Source organism: Zingiber officinale, chromosome 5A (genome assembly GCF_018446385.1).
Source record: "Zingiber officinale cultivar Zhangliang chromosome 5A, Zo_v1.1, whole genome shotgun sequence".
NCBI lineage: Eukaryota > Viridiplantae > Streptophyta > Magnoliopsida > Zingiberales > Zingiberaceae > Zingiber > Zingiber officinale.
In genome coordinates, this window is record NC_055994.1 from 142,072,397 (window position 1) to 142,097,236 (window position 24,840).

At 39.1% G+C, this 24,840-nt stretch overlaps 1 pseudogene; it reads left to right on the top strand.

Moving 5' to 3' along the window:
* Nucleotides 1–15,694: 15,694 nt before the first annotated feature.
* Nucleotides 15,695–22,439, top strand: LOC121980101 (annotated as a pseudogene).
* The last annotated feature ends 2,401 nt before the right edge of the window (nucleotides 22,440–24,840 follow it).

Below are 24,840 nucleotides of genomic sequence, written 5' to 3' on the forward strand. Positions count from 1 at the left end.
TCTAATCCTCGCACCTGCTCACCATAATCCAAGTCTTGCCCCTACATGACTTGTGGTTAAATAGCCTTGCATGCTACCACACCTTAGTTGCTTGCATGCCTTGCACGCATGCCGTGCTTGCATGATCAGCAGTTTGCCCCTACATGTCTGGTGCTTTGGACAACACTCTGTGTACTATCACAATTCTCCACTGTTTGGCATGCCTTGCGCACATACCCTGCTCGAGAGATTGCCAAGTTGGCCTCTTGCATGACTTGGGCTTGGGCAACGCTCCGTGCACCATTGTATTCACTACTTGGCATGCCTTGCACACATGCCACTCTTGGATGGTTGCCAAGTCGTGCCTCTTACATGACTTGGCCTTGGACAATGCCCCGTGTACCATCTGAATCCTTCCCACTGGTTAGCATGCCTTGCGCATATGCCATGCTCGAAAGATTACTAAGTCTGCCTCCTGCATGACTTAGTCTTAGAAAATGCCCTACGCACTGTCGGTCCACTGCTTGGCATGTCTTGCACACATGCCATGTCTGGATGATTGCCAAGTCTACCTCCTGCATGACTTAGGCTTGGGCAGCCATGCACTGCTAGAATCCTTCGCCACTTCTCAACATGCCTTGCTCGCATGCCCGGCTTGGACATTTGCCAAGTCTGCTTCTTACAAGACTTAGGCTTGGACGTGGCCCACACACTGTTAAATCCTTGTCACTCCTTGGCATGGCTTACACCCATGCCCAACTTGGATGATTGAACTTGTAGGAAGCAAGTGGGAGTATAGTTGAATTTTATGAAATTTAAGAGACTCCAATAGACACTAATGAGATGCCTAGTCAAGAATCGCAATCGATTATGACACAATCTCCTCATAGATCAAGTAGGACATACAATATTCCTGATAGATATGGATCTCTTGTAAGAGAAAAGAATGACGTATTACTCATTGAGGATGAAGGACCTACTGATTACGAAGAAGCTTTGAATAGTTCAGAAAAGGACAAGTCGCTTACAACCATAAAGTCGAAAATGGATTTCATGTACAAAAACTAAGTTTGAAATTTGGTGGATCCACCTGAAGACATTATGCCTATAGGGTTCAAGTGAGTTTTCAAGAAGAAAACTGACATGAATTGTAATATAATTACCTATAAAGCAAGGTTGGTGGCAAAAGGCTATCGTCAAAGGCAAGACATCGACTATGACGAAACCTTCTCACCTGTAGCCATGTATAAATCCATTCGTATACTCATGGCTATATCAGCTCATCATGATTATGAGATATGACAAATGGATATGAAAACAACTTTTCTTAACAGAAATCTGCTCGAGGACGTGTATATGACACAACCCAAAGGTTTCATATATGTTAATAAGAATACAGTATGCAACCTTCATCTAAACCCAAAGGAACCTATGTCTCATCAGCGAGCAAAATACGTGCTTCACTGCTATCATCTGATCAAGGAGATCATTAGTAGGAAAGAAATACAACTCAAAAAAATTTCCACTAAAATGAATCTAGCGGATCCTTTGACAAAGGCTCTACTACAAAGTAAGTTTGAGAGTCATGTTCATGCTTACGGTTTAGGACACCATAGCGATTGACATTAGGCTAAGTGGGAGTGTTAGATTTTAAATAATGTCCTAAGGTAATCGCTTTATGGTTTTAATATTTATTTGATAAATATAGATTCACAATATTTATTTATTCGCAATACAATTTATAATATGAGAGAATTTGTGATTGGATCACAACTTGTGATTATCTCTACATGTGCAATTATGAACATATTAGAATTTTCTTAGTCATCAAATTGGTGCATTCGTACATCATCAATTCTGTAAGACTAGTGTGGGTTATACTCCTTGGTTTGACCAAGCAGCTATTTCTCACTAGCTGGAGACATTGGGATGTTGAGAGTTAAACGTGGATGCTAGTTATGATAACTAGTTTATTGGAGTGACTTGCTTTAAAACTTCATATGGTTCTCGACATATATAGATACGTCTATGAAATTTTTACTGTAGCTCGAGTGCAAGTTTTCTTCGACTTGAGGTATACAAGTCATCTAGGTCATGGAGACTTATAGTTTGACATCTTAAGCAAACATTTCTTGGAGGTGTGGACCTGAGATAATTGGGTATAAGTCGAAGTGTCCAAAGGTATTTGGATAGTCCATAGAGGATTCACCGCTCTTTGTGAGGAGATGTATTTCCTATGGTCACTCGTTAGAATTATTACTCAAAGTCTTTGGCCAAAGTATCACATGTTAAGAGTATGGAACTCTTGTACACATGTACAAGTAATTTGAATCCACAAAATGAGAAAGTATTACTTTGGCTATACTGAACTAAGTGGGTATAAGACGAGTGAAAGGAATGAGACACGACTCACTGTATTTGCTAAAGGGTTCAGAATTAGTTCTGAGATCAACTGTGATTTTTTTATTAATTAGAGATCATGATATACTACTAGGTGTCACTCATGATCATTCTAAGTACTTAATTATGGAAGACCAAGATAAACCAGGAACCATTGGACCACACACACTATAAGTCTTTAAAAGACATACAATAAGTTAGAGAATAAGATTCTCAGATCAAGAGATAAATGCTTGGTTGGACCATACATATGTAAGGACCTAATTTTCCCTATTTAAAATTCTAAAAGTCCATAAAAATATTTGGAAACACTTTTAAAATATTCTAGAGATTTTTAGGAATTTTTAGAGTATTTTTACGTAATTTTTGGAGCTAATTTAGTATGTTTACAAAATGAAAGAATTTTGACCAAAAAACATTGAAGGTGAGACTCGAACCCATGACCTTCGGCCGAACCCGACCTAATCGGACGCAGCCAACCAGCTAAGCTACGTGAGTTTTGTTAACCAAATATGAGAAGAAATAGATTTAAGGTATAGTATAATGGAAAACCCTAGATTTAAAAGAAGCTTAAGTATTTTTTTCCCCGAACCGGAATCCCGAAACCCTTTTCTCCTCTTTCTCACACGCGATGCCGCGCGATCCTTCTCCTCTCGCGGCGGAAACAAAGACGAAGCCGAGTTAGGGTTCTTCCTCCGGCGGCCGACCAAAGCTTTCCAAGGGGTTCTCTTCACCTCCTTGAGGTCGCCTTGTCGGGGGGAGCACGCGAGCACAGAAGAAGCACCGTGAGCTCGGGTTTTCTCCGAACCCTAGAAGCCTCCTTCCTCCTTCCCGGTTGTAAGTCCAAGCAATCAAGAGTAAGTACTACTCACCTGTGGTAGGAGTTGCTCCGAGCTTCGATTTTCTTCCTTACTTCCGGATTTCACAGTGCCGAGTAGAAATACATGTTAGGGTTTTCTTCCTTGCTTTCGGATTTGGTTGTGCTGAATTTATTGTGCTAGGGATATAGTTTCTCTTGTTTGGATCATGTGTGCAGAAATTTTGGGATTAAGGGAAATTTCCGAGATTTGTTTTCTTCATGTTATTTCTGCCGTAGCATTCTATAGCATGCTTAGAGAATTCTATATGAGATTCGCTTACTTCTTTTTAATGTGGCAGTATCTTACTTTAAGAATTGATTGCTAGAGGTTTAGGGATAACTCCCAAGAGTTCGGTTGAAGTTTTGGAGCTGTTCTTGCTTAATTCATGTAGAACGAATTTTTGACCGGATTTGGAAGTTGGTAACCCATTTTCTTTGAGGCGTTTTGTTGGTTGCAACAGAATTCGGATTGGATACTTCATCTTGATTGCTAATCCTCTCCAAATTGTGCTAGCTTAAATAAGATAATTTGTAGCAGAATCAACAGCCTATATGTATAATTCTAATTTTAGTTTAGAGAATTCTTAGGCACATGAGCAGATTTTTCTTTATAAAGTCTATTGTACAGATTTCATGTGTGGATGTCATTTACCCTTTTAGCTGTACGTAAGCATTCCAGTATGTAGTTCCTTAACAGTAGCTTTTATTTGCTATTATTGTGCGTGTACAACCTTTCAATGCCATTATTTGAACACCTGTAGCTTCTGTTTGTTATCATGTGCACGAGTACAGTCTTCATTTCTATTAGTTGAACATAGGTAGCTTTCATTGCTATTAGTTGGACATGTACAACTCTCATTGTTATTAGTGATCACCAGTAGCATTCATTGTTATTAAATGAGCATGTACAACTTTTATTTATTAGTTGAGCATGACTAGTCCTCTTTGCTATTAGATTATCATGAGCAGAATTTTAGTGCAGAATTTTATGTGTTCTATTAAATCCTTTTAGGAATTTAGTAGAAGTTAGAAGTAAAGGAAAAGACCAAGGTCTAGTTAGAAAAGATAACAAGTAATTTAAAGTAAGTTCAAAGTTGCTTTCTTTTGCTCTATTTTATAGCATGATTAGTAAGTTCAGATTTGCTTTCCTTTGCTTTATTTTATAACATACTTAGAGAGTTCAGATATGCTTCCCTTATGTTATTTTTATATAGCATGCTTGGTTAGTTGTAATCCTACACTTGTTAGATATATCTACAGGATTCTAATAAGCTCTAATCAAGGAGTATGAGAAGTATGAGTAAAGAAAAGACTAGAGTTTAGTTAAAAAGAAATAACTAGTAAATTAAAGTAAGAGGCTAGTACCCGACTTCCAAGGTTATCGTTAAATAAATCCAGGTGACCAATTCCAAGGTCTTGGCCCCGGTAAGACCAAGGTCTTTACCTCATAGGACTAGAGGCTCGCTACCTCAATCACTATTAGAGAGCGCGCAAAACAAAGATGGTACTAAGCATGGGCCCAAAGAAGAAGAAAAGAAAAGAAAGAAAGAAGAAAAGAAGAAGAAAGTAAAAGAGAAATTAAAAGATTAATTTCTGATATAAAGATATAAGAAAATGAAACAAGTATTATGCTTAGAATCAATAGAAGTTAGTTTCTTTAATTCTAAGCCTACAGTAGTAGTTTCACTATTTTCCTATCAGTTAGTGAGCATGTTTAGTATTCAGTTTTATTTCTGTATACCATGAGTACATGCAGCTTTGCTTTTAGCATTTCAGTTTTAGTATTGTTGCATTTTTTTTATACACTTCGAGTTTTTGTGAGATAGATTAGTACTTACTAAGCGTTTCGCTTATAGATCTATTTTTTTTTCCTCCTACTGCAGATAAAGGAAAAGCTAAGATATGAAAGGGAGGCGACAGGGTGGTGGTGGTGATGAAGGTGTGTGATGACTGGACTATGGAGAGATCCAGAGTTTGCTAGCAAATTTTCAGGACCTACCTGTTTAGAATTTCAGTTTATGTTTTTAGTTTTCTTCTTAAATGCTATTATGAAGTTGAGATTGTAATGGAGTTTAATTCGTATTTGTAGCTTGATATGTCCTACTGTTGGAGTCATGTTTGGTTACTATTGCTAGAATAACTTTCTGTTAGTTATAGTGTGTATTATTACTGCGTGGTTGTGAAAATATATGTTCCAACCGCCTGTGGCTGAGTATAGATTGTTTGTATTGTTGATTTGGTCACCGGTACAGGGGAGACTCTGCCGAAATTTTTTGGTAGGAATTCCTCTAGGGTCGCGATAAATCTAAGTGTTGCTAATAATAGCATAAGTGACGCTAGTAAGTAGAGTAGTAGTTAGGTAACGGTCGCCCTTAGAGAGTAGTAGTAGGAAAGGTGGGTTGTTACAGTTGGTATCAGAGCAGTGTTCCATTCTCCAGCATCTCACACATCAGCATCAGCCTTGCCGTCTCCAAGTAAGAAAGTATTTAAATTCTTTCTTTATTCTGCTTTCCTTATTATTAACTGCAGTATAGAGTATTTGTTTTTGAATGCTTAAGTAGGATAGAAGATTTTGTTTCCCTTTTCTATATTCATATATAAGTATGATTAGAAGGGTTAGAGAAGCTATCAAGCCTTTTCCTCTGCATAATTAGATGCCAAGAAGAGGACGTCCCCGTACCGTTCGTACCGAGGACCGAGTTCAGGAGAACGAAGAGCCCAGAACCCCTTGGCCTATTCTCTCTGAAGTTGTTGCTCAACTTCAGAGACAAGTAGCGAGCAGCAGCAAGTGATTGCCAATCTAATGGCCAATCAGAAGCCAGCTCTTCCCACTCCCCCAACCATTAATGTGGAGACCCCAGTGGTGACTGAAGTCCTATCAGTTGCCCTGGAAGTCGCCACAATACCTAGAAGACAAGAAGCATACCTCATCCAGTGGCTGAAACTGAAACCAGAAAGCTGAGCCCTGGGGTGCCCAGGCTTGGTTCAAGACACTTGAGAGCACAATGGAGCTTCTTAACTGACCAGAAGTCGAGAAGGGTGAGTGTGCCTCTTTCTGCCTATCTGGAGGTGCTTGTATGTGGTGGGAGCGAGTTAAGTGTAAGAGAGCAGTCAACCAGATGAGCTGGGTTGACTTCGAGACAGAGTTTTACGAAGAAGTCTTCCGTCAACGGATCACCAATAAACAGTATGAGGAGCTTATGGAATTCAGACAAGGTGACCTACCAGTAGAAGAAGCGGTTAAAAGATTTAACAGGCTAGCTCACCTTTGCCTAGAGTTAGTAAGTACAGTGAAAGAACGAGTCAGACTGATGCTCCTAACGCTGAGACCAGAAATAACACCTAATGTGAGTAGTGAAACTCACCGACCATAGATTGGTGAAGAGCTAGTCAGCAGGGCATTAGTGAGCACTATCTGAACAGCAACAAGGCACAACAAACACAACACAAGCCAGTCAAGATAGAAGACAAGACAGTGGGGAAACAGAGACCCCAGTCAAGTAATCAGAACTGGAAGGACAAAGATAACAAGAAAGCCCCAAGCAGGAGGAAGTTCGGGTAGTCTGTGAGTATCCAAAGGTATATCTAAAAGAGCTACCTGGACTACCTCCCAACAGAGAAATGGAGTTTGAGATTGAATTGGTTCCTTGTACTGGTCCAATTTCAAAAGCTCCGTATCGCATGTCTCCAGCAGAGTTGAAAGAGTTGCAAGCACAACTACAGGAGTTACTTGACAAAGGCTTCATTCGCCCTAGTCACTCACCTTGGGGAGCTCCTGTGTTGTTTGTCAAGAAGAAAGATGGATCTATGCGAATGTGCATAGATTACAGAGCTCTGAATCAAGTGACCATCAAGAATAAGTTCCCCCTTCCCAGGATCGACGACTTATTTGATCAACTGAGAGGGGCAACAGTATTCTCGAAGATAGACCTGCACTCTGGGTACTATCAGTTGAAAGTGAAAGAAAGGGATATACCTAGAATGACTTTCAGGACCAGATACAGACACTACAAGTTTGTAGTCATGCCTTTTGGTGTGACTAATGCACCAACGGTCTTCATGGACTTGATGAACAGGGCGTTCAGAGAATACCTTGACAAATTTGTCATCGTATTTATCGACGACATTCTGGTCTATTCAAGGACTCTAGAGGAGCATGACACGCACTTGAGGATAGTATTGCAGACCCTACAGCAGAAGCAGCTGTATGCTAAATTCTCCAGGTGCAGGTTCTGGTTAGATCAGGTGACGTTTCTAGTTCACATAATGTCTAAAGAAGGTATCCAAGTAGATATAGCCAAAATAGAAGCAGTTAACAACTGGAGTAGACCCAAGAACGCCAGGGAGATCAGAAGCTTCCTTGGTTTAGCTCGGTACTACAGGAAATTTGTGGAGGACTTTTCCAGGATAGCCTCTCCACTAACAACCCTCATCAGGAAGAACAAGAAGTTTGAATGGTCAGACAAATGTGAGCAGAGTTTCCAAGAGTTAAAGAAGAGACTGACCAGTGCTCTTATTCTGACCGTTCCAGAGAGTAACAAGAGTTTTGACATCTACAGTGATGCTTCCAAGATGGGCTTAGGAGTTGTACTCATGCAAGAAGGAAAAGTCATAGCCTATGCTTCCAGACAACTCAAAGACTACGAGAAGAACTATCCCACTCACGATCTTGAGCTGGCAGCTGTGGTTTTTGCACTGAAACTCTGGCGACATTATTTGTATGGAGTTCAGTGTAGAATCTTCACAGATTATCAGAGTCTTAAGTACTTCTTCACTCAGAAGTACTTAAACATGAGACAGCGCAGGTGGCTGGAGTTGGCCAAAGATTATGACTGTGAAATCCTCTACCACCCAGGCAAAGCTAACAAAGTGACAGATGCATTAAGCAGAAAGTCCAGTGCATCCTTGATGTCTCTGGCATCATTAGCCCTGCCACTGCAGAAGGAGTTGTCAGATTTTGGACTTGAAATTATTTATGGACAGCTCTCCGCATTGACCTTAGAGTCTACCTTGCTTGAGGACATACAGAGAAAGCAAAGTGAAGATCCAGACATTCAGAAGATCAAGCAAGGGATACAAAAAGAAGACAAGTCAGAGTTTCGAGTGACGGACAGCGGGATTCTTTATCAGGAGAGTCACATTTGCGTGCCCAATGATGAAGAACTGAGAAAGAAGATTTTAGAAGAAGCTCATAGCACTCCATACTCCATGCATCCTGATTCTACCAAGATGTACCAAGACGTGAAACAGAGGTTCTGGTGGTCTGGACTCAAAAGAGATGTTGCTAAATATGTCAGTACTTGTCTGACATGCCAGAGAGTCAAAGCAGAACACTAGAGGCCAGGAGGAGTTCTTCAGCCTCTTCTAATACCAGAGTGGAAGTGGGAAGACATATCCATGGACTTCATAATAGGTCTTCCAAGAACTACAAATGGATATGACGCAATATGGGTAGTAGTGGACAGATTGACCAAGTCTGCTCATTTTCTAGCTATCAAGGTGTCTCACTCTATAGAGCAGTTGGCACAGTTATATGTTAAGGAGGTGATCAGACTTCACGGAGTTCCTAAATCTATTGTTTCTGATAGAGATGGGCGCTTCACCTCACACTTTTGGGAGTACGTTCAGAATGCACTAGGCACCAAACTCAAGTTCAGCACAGCTTTCCATCCTCAGACTGATGGACAGACAGAGCGAGTAAATCAGAGCTTGTGCACTGGATTTCAAGGGAAGTTGGTGCAAGTATCTATGCTTAGCTGAGTTTGCCTACAACAATAGTTATCTGGCGACCAACAAGATGGCACCTTATGAGGCACTGTATGGCAAGAAGTGCAGATCACCCATTTGTTGGCAAGAAGCAGGTGAAAGAAAAGAAATAGAAGTGGAACTGGGCATTCAGACAGAGCTGATAGATGCGACAACTCAGGCTATTCAGAAGATCAGATAGAGAATTGAGACTGCCCAGAGTAGACAGAAGAGTTATGCTGACACACGCCGCCGTTGGCCACTTGAATTCCAAGTAGGGGATTCAGTCTTTCTCAAGGTCGCTCCTATGAAAGGAGTGATGAGATTTGGCAAGAAGGGCGAATTAAGTCCCCGCTACGTAGGATCTTACCTAATCATAGAAAGGATTGGGAAAGTAGCTTACAAGTTGGACTTACCATAAGACATGTCAGCAATACATAATGTATTTCATGTCTCTATGCTAAAGAAGCGTCTCCACGACCCAAGTCAAGTGATTCAGCCTCAGTCAGTGCAGATCCAAGAGGATCTTAGTTATGAGAGCAGACCTACACTGATAGTGGACAAAGAAGTTAAGAGACTAAGGAATAAAGAAGTACCACTAGCGAAGGTCATCTGGCAGAACCAGAAGCACGAGGAAGTCACTTGGGAGCGTAAGGACAGTATGAGACAAAAATATCCAGAACTATTCTAAGTTCGAGGATGAACTTTTTATAAGGTATGGGGGATTGTAACGACCCAATTTTCCCTATTTCAAGTTCTAAAAGTCCATAAAAATATTTGGAAAAACTTTTAAAACATTCTAGAGATTTTTAGGAATTTTTAGAGTATTTTTACGTAATTTTTGGAGGTCATTTAGTATGTTTACAAAAAGAAAGAAGTTTTGACCAAAAAACGTTGAAGGTGAGACTCGAACCCATGACCTCCGGCCGAACCCGACCTAATCGGATGCAGCCAACCAGCTGAGCTACGCGGGATTTGTTAACCGAATATGAGAAGAAATAGATTTAAGGTATAGTATAATGGAAAACCCTAGATTTAAAAGAAGCTTAAGTGTTTTTTCCCCCGAACCGGAAATCCCGAAACCCTTTTCTCCTCTTTCTCACACGCGATGCCACGCGATCCTTCTCCTCTCGCGGCGGAAACAAAGACGAAGCCGAGTTAGGGTTCTTCCTCCGGCGGCCGATCAAAGCTTTCCGAGGGGTTCTCTTCACCTCCTTGAGGTCGCCTTGTCGGGGGGAGCACGCGAGCACAGAAGAAGCACCGTGAGCTCGGGTTTTCTCCGAACCCTAGAAGCCTCCTTCCTCCTTCCCGGTTGTAAGTCCAAGCAATCAAGAGTAAGTACTACTCACCTGTGGTAGGAGTTGCTCCGAGCTTCGATTTTCTTCCTTGCTTCCGGATTTCACAGTGTCGAGTAGAAATACATGTTAGGGTTTTCTTCCTTGCTTCCGGATTTGGTTGTGCCGAATTTATTGTGCTAGGGATATAGTTTCTCTTGTTTGGATCATGTGTGCAGAAATTTTGGGATTAAGGGGAATTTCCTAGATTTGTTTTCTTCATGTTATTTCTGCCGTAGCATTCTATAGCATGCTTAGAGAATTCTATATGAGATTCGCTTACTTCTTTTTAATGTGGCAGTATCTTACTTTAAGAATTGATTGCTAGAGGTTTAGGGATAACTCCCAAGAGTTTGGTTGAAGTTTTGGAGCTGTTCTTGCTTAATTCATGTAGAACGAATTTTTGACCAGATTTGGAAGTTGGTAACCCATTTTCTTTGAGGCGTTTTGTTGGTTGCAACAGAATTCGGATTGGATGCTTCATCTTGATTGCTAATCCTCTCCAGATTGTGCTAGCTTAAATTAGATAATTTGTAGCAGAATCAATAGCCTATATGTAGCATTCTAATTTTAGTTTAGAGAATTCTTAGGCACATGAGCAGATTTTTCTTTATAAAGTCTATTGTACAGATTTCATGTGTGGATGTCATTTACCCTTTTAGCTGTACGTAAGCATTCCAGTATGTAGTTCCTTAACAGTAGCTTTTATTTGCTATTATTGTGCGTGTACAACCTTTCAATGCCATTATTTGAACACCTGTAGCTTCTGTTTGTTATCATGTGCACGAGTACAGTCTTCATTTCTATTAGTTGAACATAGGTAGCTTTCATTGCTATTAGTTGGACATGTACAACTCTCATTGCTATTAGTGATCACCAGTAGCATTCATTGTTATTAAATGAGCATGTACAACTTTTATTTATTAGTTGAGCATGACTAGTCCTCTTTTTTATTAGATTATCATGAGCAGAATTTTAGTGCAGAATTTTATGTGTTCTATTAAATCCTTTTAGGAATTTAGTAGAAGTTAGAAGTAAAGGAAAAGACCAAGGTCTAGTTAGAAAAGATAACAAGTAATTTAAAGTAAGTTCAAAGTTGCTTTCTTTTGCTCTATTTTATAGCATGATTAGTAAGTTCAGATTTGCTTTCCTTTGCTTTATTTTATAACATGCTTAGAGAGTTCAGATCTGCTTTCCTTATGTTATTTTTATATAGCATGCTTGGTTAGTTGTAATCCTACACTTGTTAGATATATCTACAGGATTCTAATAAGCTCTAATCAAGGAGTATGAGAAGTATGAGTAAAGAAAAGACTAGAGTTTAGTTAAAAAGAAATAACTAGTAAATTAAAGTAAGAGGCTAGTACCCGACTTCCAAGGTTGTTGTTAAATAAATCCAAGTGACCAATTCCAAGATCTTGGCCCTGATAAGACCAAGGTCTTTACCTCATAGGACTAGAGGCTCGCTACCTCAGTCACTATTAGAGAGCGCGCAAAACAAAGATGGTACTAAGCCTGGGCCCAAAGAAGAAGAAAAGAAAAGAAAGAAAGAAGAAAAGAAGAAGAAAGTAAAAGAGAAATTAAAAGATTAATTTCTGGTATAAAGATATAAGAAAATGAAACAAGTATTATGCTTAGAATCAATAGAAGTTAGTTTCTTTAATTCTAAGCCTACAGTAGTAGTTTCACTATTTTCCTATCAGTTAGTGAGCATGTTTAGTATTCAGTTTTATTTCTGTATACCATGAGTACATGTAGCTTTGCTTTTAGCATTTCAGTTTTAGTATTGTTGCATTTTTTTTATGCACTTCGAGTTTTTGTGAGATAGATTAGTACTTACTAAGCGTTTCGCTTATAGATCTATTTTTTTTCCTCCTACTGCAGATAAAGGAAAAGCTAAGATATGAAAGGGAGGCGACGACTATGGAGAGATCCAGAGTTTGCTAGCAAATTTTCAGGACCTACCTGTTTAGAGTTTCAGTTTATGTTTTTAGTTTTCTTCTTAAATGCTATTATGAAGTTGAGATTGTAATGGAGAAATTCGTATTTGTAGCTTGATATGTCCTACTGTTGGAGTCATGTTTGGTTACTATTGCTAGAATAGCTTTCTTTTAGTTATAGTGTGTATTATTACTGCGTGGTTGTGAAAATATATGTTCCAGTCGCCTGTGGCTGAGTATAGATTGTTTGTATTGTTGATTTGGTTACCGGTACAGGGGAGACTCTGTCGAAATTTTTCGGTAGGAATTCCTCTAGGGTTGCGATAAATCTAAGTGTTGCTAATAATAGCATAAGTGACACTAGTAAGTAGAGTAGTAGTTAGGTAACGGTCGCCCTTAGAGAGTAGTAGTAAGAAGGGTGGGTTGTTACAACATAAGATAAATATGAAAATATTTATCAAAATAGAGGTACGGATGGGCGACATCTCTTATGAAAAAGTTAGACCCCTATTTAGTTTAGTCATGAACTAACTTGATTTAGTTGTGAACCAAATCAAGGGGTTAATGAGTTAATTTTTAGTTAAGGCATAGTGAGTAGGATTTGAGCTTTCTAATCCAACTCATTAAAAATGACTATATATTAATATGGTTAAGAGAGAATTAATAGAAAATTCATTATTAACTTGATTATGTTTTAGAAACCTAAACCCAATACCTCTCCCTCTCTCTTGTCGTCGGCCACAACAAGAGGTTCTCCTCTTGTTGTTGTGAGCCACCCAAAGGAAGAAGATGTAACGACCCAAATTTCCTCCTGTTGATCCCAAAAATAATTCAAAAATATTTAAAAATACTATAGAAAAATTCTAGAGATTTTTAGGGTATTTTTATGTAATTTTTGGAGTTCGTTTGGTATTTTTACCAAGAGGAAGAAGTAAAAAAAAAAATAATAATATATGTTGAAGCCGGGTTTTGAACCCAAGATCACGGACCCGAACCCAAGTCTTAACGAACTCAGCCCAACCATCTGGTCTATGGATGTTTTGTTAATCATATATGGAGCGATATATATTTAAGTAGTAGTTAGGAACAGTAAAATAAATTGGAAATAAAAGTACGCGGCTGAGGAATCGAAGCGGCAACTTGGGCTTTCGTTAAAGTCGAGCTGACCAAGTGTGCTAGCGATCATTTGTTTTTAAAGAGGGAGAAAAATTCTATTTAAGCAGTAGTTAGGAAACAGAGAATAATAGGAAATAAAATGGTTGCAGCCGAGACTCGAACCCACGAACCAAGTTTTAGGCGGAAACACAGCCAACCAACTGTTCCACGAGTATTTCGTGAAAGAGTAGGCAACAAAATATATTTAAGGTATATTATTTAATAAAAACCCTAGTTATAAGAACAGAACTTAGGAACGTACCCAAGACCTAATTTATCTCCCGAATCCTTTCTCCTCTCGCGGCGCGTTGGTGATTTTCTGCCCGAGCGAGAATCAAACGAAGCCGAGCTTAGGGCTCAACTCCGGCGACCGGCCAAGGGGAACCGCGATTTCGAGTCTTCCGATCAGAGCTCCGAGACCTAGAAGTCCTCCTTGCGTTCGGTTGTGAGTTCAAGAAGCAAGGTAAGTTGCTACTCACCTACAGTAGGATTGTTCCGAGATTTCCTTTACTTGTTGCCATGAATTGAGGTTACGAATTCTTGCTTCCTTCTTGATTTCGTAGTATGCAAAATTTTTCCTTTATACAGGTAACAAATCAAGCGGATGTTTAAGCAATTTTATAATTACTCTGAACGGGTAATTACCTGCTGTTCCATGATATTTAGTTCGGAGAACCGAACTGTGCCCAGATAATTGGTCTACTATATTATCTATAGTATACCTTTGCAGTATACTGACAATTACTTAGACTTAGTAATTCTCTATAGGAATTTTTAGTTTATCTATTGTTGGGCATGTGGTTTGGATTTCTACAGATTTTCGGATTATGCTGTAAAGATTTGTTGATTGAAGCAGAGGCACTTTTCTGTGTTTTCCATTATAGTCATGGCACATAACAAGATGATTATTCATGTTCCTAACTCTTAGGGAAATTCGTGTGGCTTTGATGATGTTTTACTCCTTTCTATCCCAGTTAAAAGTTTAGACAGATTTAAGGGTAGATAAGCTTTGAATGAAGATGCTCTTATTCTTCTACCGTTTACAAAGTTCTGTACAGATTTGTTGGGTTTAATTCGAAGGAGCTTGATCCTATTCATTATGGAGGTTTTAGGTTTTCAGAACTGAATTTTGGTAAGAATAGTTCCGGATCTTGTTCTCCTTGAATTCGAAGTATGTTGTAAGATTTTTAGTCTTGAGACTTCTGCTGTGGATTTCAAAGGAGGAAAGTGGTTAGATTAAGCATGTAGGTTTGTGTTTTGTGGATTTCTGCAGAATAGTTATGATTGAGTTAGTAGGCAGAGTTGATTAAGCTTGTATGCAGATTTCTTAGCACTTAAAGTGCAGATTTCCTTTAGAGCAGATTCCTTAGAGCTTATAGTACAGATTTCTCTAAAGACTATAGTGCAGATTTTTAGTTAAGATCATAGTACAGATTTTAAAAGATTATAGTGCAATTGGTCTTAGGTGTAAAATATTTAGGCTTTGAGATCTTGTTTCCTTGTTTAGTGATAGTGCTAAGGTTGTTCAAGTATAGAGCAAGGAGGTTAAGACATGATTGAGTACAATTTATATGTATTGAAATCTTCAGGTTTGAGTGACAGTGCCATAATTTCGTCAAGATTATTTATGTCGAACAGAGATTTATCTTCTTTAGCCAGTATTAGCTAGTTTTCTTTAAAGTTTATAGTGCAGATTTGGTTAAGTTTACAAGTGCAGATTTTATAAGTTTAATATGTAGTTTTCTGTTAATTTAATATGCAGAATTAAACCTAAGTTGATATGCAGATTTTTATTTAGTAGCATAGTAGTATAGTGCAGAATTTGTGTTTACAGCAAGCATGAACGACTCTATTTAGAGCTTAGAATAGCCTTTCTTTCTTTGTATTTCTACGGGCCTGAACAGATTTACTTGAAGCTTAAAACAGCCCTTTCAATTTGCAGGTTAAGCAAGTGCAAATTCAGTTTCAAGTTAGTTTTCTTTGCTGCTGTACAAAACCCGAACTACCTTTTATTCCAAGTATATATATATATATATATATATATATATATATATATATATATATATATATATATATATATATATATATATATATTTATATATATATATAGTTAGATTTATCTTTAAGCTTTTAGTTTCCCTTGGTTCTGTTATTAGGTAATGAACATAGAATGCCTTGGATCAAGTATTAGTTTATTAGGCTAATTGGAGGTTGATCCGGCAGTGATTTTAGTTTATTTTATGATGGGTAGATAGTGTAATCTCTTTAGTGTAGAAGCGTGGATGAAGAGTGAAGATGAGCATATGTAATATGTTGTTTTGGTGAGTATCATGTATTAAACTAAAGACGATTTGAATTGAGGTAATGAATTTAACAGGTGAGAAGTATGTGAGTAATTTAGATATGCAAGTAGTAAGTTCAGAGTAGAAGTTTAGTTTAGATATTAGAAGATAAATTAAAAGGATTTATATGTTGATCAATATAGATTTTATACTGAGGATTTCTTTCTGACCATAAGTTTAATGACATAATTGATGTTCAGAATTAAAGTATTTGGATGTGGCAATATCAAGGATTCCATTTGGTCTCAGCCGGTTACTAGAATATGAAATTCTAGGTTTATAATTGCCATGTGAGAATTTTAGTGCAGATTTTTTATTAAGCATTAGTGTGCAGATTTTTAGTTAACATTGAAATGCAGATTTCTGTTGCATTGCAGTGCAGAATTTTGTTAAGCATTGTAGTGTAGGTTTGTTTTAAGTATTTAGTTTCTTTAGTAGTGCAGATTTGCTAATAGATAGTTTATGGATAACATTATAGAACAAGGCTTTAGATTTTCCTTAAATATGCATGATTGTGTGTTACCTAGTTGATTTCACTTATAGATGCATATGGAAAAATATCCTAACAGTATTTTGGGTTTAAGAAAAGTATAAGAAAGATAAAGAAAAGAAAGAAAAAGACCAAGGTCTTAAATTGATCCTAAATTCCAGAAGTTTAGGATTAAAAGCACACTAAGTGTTTGAATAAATGCCAAGGCATTTTGTTATAAGAGAATTAAAGAATAACAAGTATAAGGAAGTTATAGTTAAAAAGAAAATAAGTATTTTACTTTTTAATGGCATGTACTGGACACAAGGTCCATTGGGTGGGCTCCTAGATCGCCCCTAGGCACAAGATCGCCTAGAAGTACCTTAGTAGTTTCGGGATTAGCTAGCTCGACTCATATTAAGGATGCGCACAAATTGGTACAATGCCGGGCCCAAGAGAAGTTGATTATTATTTTAAAGTAATAAAGTATAAGTTTTGAAACAAATGAAACAAGATTCATTTATGCTTAGAGTCAGTAAGTTTAGTTCTTTTGAATTCTAGCATGCAGTATTAGTTTTGTTTGTTTCCTGATTTGATATTTAGCATGATTAGCTTTATCTACCAGCATGCAGTTTTATCCTTGCATAGCATGATTAGCTATTGGAATTACATGAGTAGTTTCCTTAGTTTTTCTTTGCTATTAGTTTGACATGAGTAGTTATGATTATGCTTTATTTTCTTTTAGAGCATATAGTTTATAGTTCTTTCTGTATACATGCATATTCGTGTTTTTGTGAGTTAGATAGCGCTTACTAAGCAAATTTTGCTTATAGATTGCACTTCCTCTTACTGCAGATACAGGAAAGGAAAAGATATAGAAAGGAAGACGATAAGGAGGTGTACGAAGGATGTGTGATGCCAGGACTATGGAGAGACCTGGGAAGTTTTGAGTTTTCATGTTTATGGATAGAAATAGTTGAGTTGTACCTTATGGTTTATGTCTTTTGAGATTGTATTTTCATTCCGCATTGTTAGTTTGGTTATTTTCCACTGTTGGAGTTTTATTCCTTTGTTATTGTTAGAATAGTTTATTTATTATTAGTTGTTGTATCTTATAAACTGCGTGGTTGTTTGATAAATGTTCCAGCCGCCTGTGGCTGTGTATATTATGTTATGTATTAATGATTATGGTCACCAGTACAGGGGAGACTCTGTCGAAATTTTTCGGTAGGGATTCCTCGTGGTTTTTAATTATACCGGTTAAGTAGAGTTGATAGTTAAGTAACGGTCACTCTTAGAGAGTAGTAGAGTATTAAGAAGGGTGGTTGTTACAGAAGATCTTCCTTTTGCTTATTCTTCCTCTTCTTGATCCTTCTCATTCTGTCTGTTGGTGCTACTCAGAATTCTGTTCTGTTTCCCCTGTACAAAAATTTGTACAAGCACAGAACTTTTCCTAGCAACCTATGTGCTTTTCAGAAGTTAAACTTGGCTTGCAAATGAAACTTAACATTATTAATCCAAATTCAACCCATGTGTTCGTCAAAAGTTAAACCATATTACAGAAATTGATTAAATATCTATTTCAAGGATTGACTTCCAGGTCGTTGGCGAGACACTCGACCTTCTTGGGTATGAGATCATCCACCACTTCCTAGTCAAAGCCTTTCAAAGAAATTGAATATTTTAAACTCCTTATAGTAAACCCTAGGTTAAACTATAGAGACCTCAATCAAAGCACCAGATCGCTAGCCTCTTGTGTTGGTACTTCATGATCCATACAAAAAAATAAACTAGTACACAACGGAAACAATTAACTAGTTATACCTTTCTTTGTAGCTTAAAGACCTCTTGATCTTCTGCTGTATTCCTCTCCTCCTCTTGGACGTTGTGTGGACGACGATCTACCAAGACACAAAAACCACCCAAGTCCTTCTTTCTTCCAAGACTTTCGGCCACCAAGGGATCAAAGCTAGGAACACCACCTCTTGTTCTTCTTTCTTCCTTGCAACCCGCCGGCCACAAGATGGTTGAAGCCTCTTGATGCCGCCGGCCTTAGGTGAGAAAGCAAGAGGAGAATAAGAATATAAGGGGGTCGACCACAAGGAGAATATAAGAGGAATAGAAATTGTATAGATGATTATTATTTCTAAGGCACCATCTATCCTCTTTTATAATCCTTAGTAATGGATAAAAGGAAAGATTTTTAACAACAATTAAAATATCTCTTTTTAAATTTTCTATTGTGGATGACTACAAAAGGAAAGTTTTAAAATTAAAAATCCCTCTTTTAAACATTATAGATGGCTACAAAAAGGAAAGATTTTTAAAATTAAAATCTCTCTTTTAAATCATGGTTACAAAAAGGAAAGTTTAAAAAAAAAAATAAAATCTCTCTTTTAAACCATTGTAGATGGTCATAAAAAAAAAGATTTTTTAAATTTAAAATTCTCTTTTAAAACCAAGTGGATGAGTTAAAAAAAGGAAAGTTTTTAAAATTTAAAATCTCTGTTTTAAAACATTGTAGATGACTACCAAAAGAAAGATTTAAAAAATTAAAAATCCACTTTTAAACCCATCTTGGCTGACCCTTTACTTGGGCACCAAGCAAGGGGTGGCCGGCCCCTTGCTTGGGCACCAAGCAAGGATGTGGTCGGCCATAAGGATGACTAGGGTGGATGCGAGACTTTATACATAGAGGCTACAACAGGGACCTAGAGGAGGAATTAGTTTTGGCCTCCTGATGAGCTTGAGCTTACTGTGTTCTGTTGGATCGAGATCGCGCTAGAGGGGGGGGGGGTGAATAGCGCTCGCGGCTATTTTGTTCGACTATCGGAATTGTAAAACGTTCGTAGAGTAATTAAAGCGCGGAATAAAAGAAACAAACACAAGAACACAGTCGTTTACTTCGTTCGGAGCCTAGGTCGACTCCTACTCGAAGGCCCGCGATCCTTGATCGCTTTCCGTGGGCAACAACTATAATTTCGTATGGATATTACAGATGAATTACAAAATGTAACTATAATTAAAATTATACCGACAACAGTAGTAGAAAGGAAATCTGAGCTCCGGGTCGTCGGAATATTGCAACAGCACTTCGGAAGCAGCACTAGAGCAGACCACAGCAGAATGGAAGCTTGTGAATTGTTGTACAGAGCTGCTGGTCGAGACCTCTTATAAAGAGGGTTCAAGGCGCCTTACACTGTTCATCAAGGCGCCTTGAACGAGCCGAGTCACCCGCGTGGATCAGCACTGACCTGGTCGATCTATCTGGTTCAAGGCGCCTTCATCCTATCCAAGGCGCCTCCAACCTCCGGTCCAAGGCGCCTTGAACTCCATCCAAGGCGCCTCCAGTCAGCTGCGCTGGTTCTCTTGCACCCGAGGCGCCTCCAAGCTCCATGGAGGCGCCTCGGACATCGCTTCATCCAAGTTGTAACTTGCTCCTTTGTTCTCGCAAAATGTGTTAGTCCCAAAACACATACCGCAAAACAAAGTTAGCATAGTACACATAAAATAAAGTATAGATAGTCTCCGGACGACTTCGGGTTTCCGACCGAAACCCTAGGTCGACCCGACGCCACTGTTCCCTCTACGGGAACGCGTCCTCACCTACTCCACTGTGGAGATTTACATTGCCATACGATCGGATCGACTGGACTTTTGCTCGGCACTCGATGCTTCCGGACTTTCTGCTGAACATCCGCTTCACCGGCCAGTTCAGACTTTCACCTGGTTCGCGACACCAGGACTTTCCACCTAGGGTTACCACCCCCTAGGACTTTTGCCTGAAGCCATCGACCTGCCAAGACTTTTCCGCATAGGGTTACCACCCCCTATGACCTAGGGTTACCACCCCCTAGGGTTTTCACCTGCCTAACCGCAGCTAGGACTTTTGCCTAAGTAACACTTAGGACTTTCCTGCAAGCTCCATGAACTTTGTTAGATAACACCACCACTTAACTTTGAGCCCTTTGCCATAATCAAAACTCAGGTTCGATCATCTGGTGCTCACTGCACCAACATGTTCAACCCGAACACTCAACTCAAGTTCATCAATAATAACTCATACCACTAAAAAGTTATTATTGAACTACCGCACCAATCCCATATTACATTATGGACTCCTTCTTATCATGAGTGCTTTAATCTCCCTGTGTTTAAGATATCGAATGTCCATTAATTAAATGAGTTACTAACAACTCATTTAATTAACATCTAGCTCCAAGAGTAGTACCACTCAACTTCATTGTCATGTCGGAAGTAAGTCTACCTGCAGGGTTTACATGACAATCTTTATGAGCTGCTCAAGGGGGCATTATCATCCTAATAAATAGGACACAGTTTCCTTCTATAATCAACAACACACCATATAAATAATATTATTTCCCAACTTATCGGGCGTATTGATTTAATGAATAAATCTCACCCTTTGATAAATTAAGGAAATAAATACTAAGTACATGTGCTTGTTATTATATCGGGATTAAGAGTACGTACATCCATAATAACAGAGGTTCTGTTCTTTTATGTAGTCAGTATAAAAGGAACAACCTCAAATGGTTCTGCTCTATACACATGTAGTATACTAGTGTAATTTTATAGTCAAGATAAATTAGTACCAAATTACACTACAACCATTCCAATGGTTTGTCCTAATCCATCTTGGTTGTGAGCTTCTATTTATAATTTATAAGCAACTAATAACATGATCTTCTGTGTGACATCGCACACCATGTTATCTACAATATAAATTAAATGGGCAACTGCATTTAACTAAATGCAAACATTTGGCCAATGTGATTCTCATTTCAAAATAAATGTTTATACAAAAAACTAGGCTTTTAGTATACATTCTAACAATCTCCCACTTATACTAAAAGACTATGCTACCATATATGTTGCCATACATTTGATCCCCATCCCCTCAACATGCCCATCAAAAGCTCTCGCCGGAAGGGCCTTAGTGAAAGGATCTGTCAGGTTATCTTCTGATGTAATCTTGGCGACAACAACTTCTCACTACAAGAAAAATCTCATTCAAGAACACTCAAACGACAACAGTTTTATACCAAATCATTGTTTTTTTGCCTTTTAACAATGATTTTAACAAAAATCGTTGTCTTTTAGCAATTTTTTTGGCCTATGACAATGATTTTTAAAAACTGTTGTCTATTTATATTTTTTTGGGGCTACGACAACGATTTTTAGAGGCTACGACAATAGTTTTTTTTAAAACTGTTGTCTATGTGCGCTTTTTTTGAGATTACGACAACGGTTTTTAAAAATCGTTGTCTATTAAGTGTTGTTGAATGCCGTTGTTTTTTTTCTTTCGCCGCTTTTTCCCCTTCGCCATTTTTTACCGCGGCATTTTTTTTCCCTCTCCTCGAAATTTTTGCCGCCATATTCCATCCCTTTACCTTCTCGATCCAACCTACGATCTCTTCACACTGGTGAACCACCGAAAATAGGCCGTCTGACCTCCCTTCAACTAACCCACAGACTGTAGCGGCAAGCCCACCCGCCGCCCCTTCTCCTTTCCTCTCTAAGCCCTAAACCCGTCGCCCCTTCTTTGCCCCGCCTCCTCCCTTCTGCCGCCCGCTTCTACCACTCCGTTTCCACTACCACTCTACACCTCTGACTGCACACTCGTAGGTTCTCGCTCTTCCCCCGCCTCTTCGCCTCTTTCGCCTCCGCCCTTGCCATCGCAACCACCATCTCCATCGAAGACAATCTTCCTTACGCCAACCTCTCCTACTTTGGCTCCGATGGGGAGCTCCAGACCGTCACCATCTCTGATCTCACCAAGGGCAAGAAAGCCATCTTCTTCATCGTCCCGGGGCCTTTACGCCAACGTGCTCGCAGAAGCACCTCCCTGGATTTGTGGAAAAGGCTGGGGAGCTGCATGCTAAAGGCGTGGACACCATTGCCTGCATCTCGATCAACGACGCTTTCGTGATGCATGCCTGGAAGAAGGATCTCAATATTAGGGACGAGGTTTTGCTACTCTCCGACAGAAACAGGGAGTTCACCTTGGCACTCGGGGTTGAGTTGGATCTGTCAGACAAGCCCATGGCCCTAGGCGTCCGATCCCGGCGCTATGCGTTGCTGGCAGAAGATGGGGTTGTCAAAGTGCTCAACTTGGAGGATGGAGGTGCCTTTACCTTCACCGTCACCGAGGACTTGCTGAAAGTCCTCTAACAACCCTTCAACGTCATCCCTGTTTCAAGTCCGTGCTCTTTTTTTTCCTTGTCTGTTTGTAGTTATCTATTTTTATGATCTCCAAAACTATTGAATTTGTATAAACGAATCATGGTTATTCTTTTTGAAGAATGAAATATTTAGTATTTCCTAACTTTCTGGAGAACCAACTCAGGCGGTTTAATTGACTGATGATGATTGTTGTGTGTAGACCAATTGTTCGCCCAAATGCTTAAGAGAACAAAATGCAATATCTGTCATTCATAATCTAGGTGTCGGTTGAAATCTATCATGACCTCTCTACTGATTTTCAAATCAGCCACAATATCTCCAATCTGTCGAGTAAGGTAATGAACACGACATTGTTGATTCTTCTTGTATATGATACTAAATGAAAAGCATGCAAAGCTAGATTTCCACAAAGAAATAATTTATACAATTGTAATAACTCATTATTTATATGGTGGTATACTTTAAACAATTGTCGACCTAGTTTGAAATTTTAAAAAGGCACAACAAAATCTGTAAAATAGAAAATTTTTAATACTATCTACATTGTCTATCTGGAATCTTCAACAGACGATAAAAATGTAAGTGACTTCTATTTCCTATCTCTGTTTCAGGTAGACCCGACCCCGGGCCGGGTCTGGCCCGGACCCGGCCCGGACCCGGCCCGGACCCGGCCTGGGCCCGTAACCTGGTCAATGGGCCGGTTGCCCATTGACCCGGTTCGCCGGGTCGAACCGGAACCGGCCCGGTAAGTTGCCGGGCCGGTTCCGGTTCATTGGTTGTAAAATCGGCGAACCGCCGGTTAACCGGCGGGTTGAACCGACGGTTCAGCCGTAAATTTTTTTTTTTTTTTTTAAACGGCTTGAATCGTTGGTTAACCGGCGGTTCATAACCGTTGGAACTGCCGGTTAACTGGCGGTTCGTAGCCGTTGGGAGGGTTTTTTGGGTATTTTTTTTCAACGGTTAGGATCATTTGACCGTTTTTTTATCAATGGCTATGATTTAGTGTCCGTTACTGTAACGACCCGACCCTCTTGACCCATTTGGCGGCCCATTTGAAGACCCTCGGGTCGTCGACCGTCGGCCCTTATGTCGTCGACCGACGACCCTTGGCCGTGCCGTTACTCACTAGGACTTTCCACCCCTGAACTCTAGACCTCCAGGCTTAAGTATTAGAGTTTATGAATCCTGGTAACCAAGTGAGATGATCTCACTTGGTTACCAGGATTCATAAACTCTAATACTTAAGCCTGGAGGTCTAGAGTTCGAATCCTGGGGGAGGCAAAAATCCACTGGCCAGGGGTGGAAAGTCCTAGTGAGTAACGGCACGGCCAAGGGTCGTCGGTCGACGACATAAGGGTCAACGGTCGACAACCCGAGGGTCGCCAAATGGGCCGCCAAATGGGCCAAGAGGGTCGGGTCGTTACAATAAAAAGGCGAAATGGGATAGTTTAAGCATGTGATTTGGATTTTCTTCAGACCTGGTAGATAGTAATTCAGTTTTGAGTTAGGTTGCAATTAATTGGACATGTACAGTAGGTGTTAAGCATTTCAGATTCCTGCATCAAATATCTAGTTTCCTTGGAATTGCAGGTTTAGTTCTCTTTAGTTTTCCTTTTTGTTAACCTTGTATCTAAGTATAGGTTTTCAGTTTCAGATTTAGTTTCGTATGCTTTCTTAATTAGTTGGAACAACCCTTATATTTAGCATACCAGTTTAGATCTTTTTGTGTCATTAATGGGCACGAACAACCCTATGTTTAGTATTTTTAGTTTAGATCTTTTTGTGCCATTAATGGGCACGAACAGCCTTATGTTTAGCATTTTCTGTTTAGACCTTTTTGGTGCTATTTAGAGGGCACGAACAACCTTTAATCTAAGTACATAGTATTAGTTTTCTTTGCTATTTTAACAAACATGATCAGCCCTATTATTAGCATTGCAGTTTTAGTTACTTCGTTACTTTGACAAGCATGAACAACTACTCCATAAGTGTATGTAGTTTTTTTAGGAATGCAGATTTTTCTTCTTTGATTTATTTCTGCTGTAGCATGCCTAAAGATTTCAGTTTTGTATTCCTTGGTTTTAAATCTGTTGTAGCATGTTAGAATAGGCTAGTATTTTACTTGAACAAGTATAAGAAAGATAAAGAAAAGAAAGAAAAAGGCCAAGGCCTTAAGTAGATCCCAAAGTCAAGACTTTGGGGATTTTTGGCACACAAGGTGCCTATTAAAATGTCAAGACATTTAAAGAAGAAGTAATAAAAGATAATAAGTATTTTACTTTAACGAGGCTAGTAACCGACTTCCAAGGTTGTCGTTAAACAAATCCAGGTGACCAATTCCAAGGTCTTGGCCCTGGTAAGACCAAGGTCTTTACCCTCATAGGACTTGTGACTAGCTACCACAGTCCCT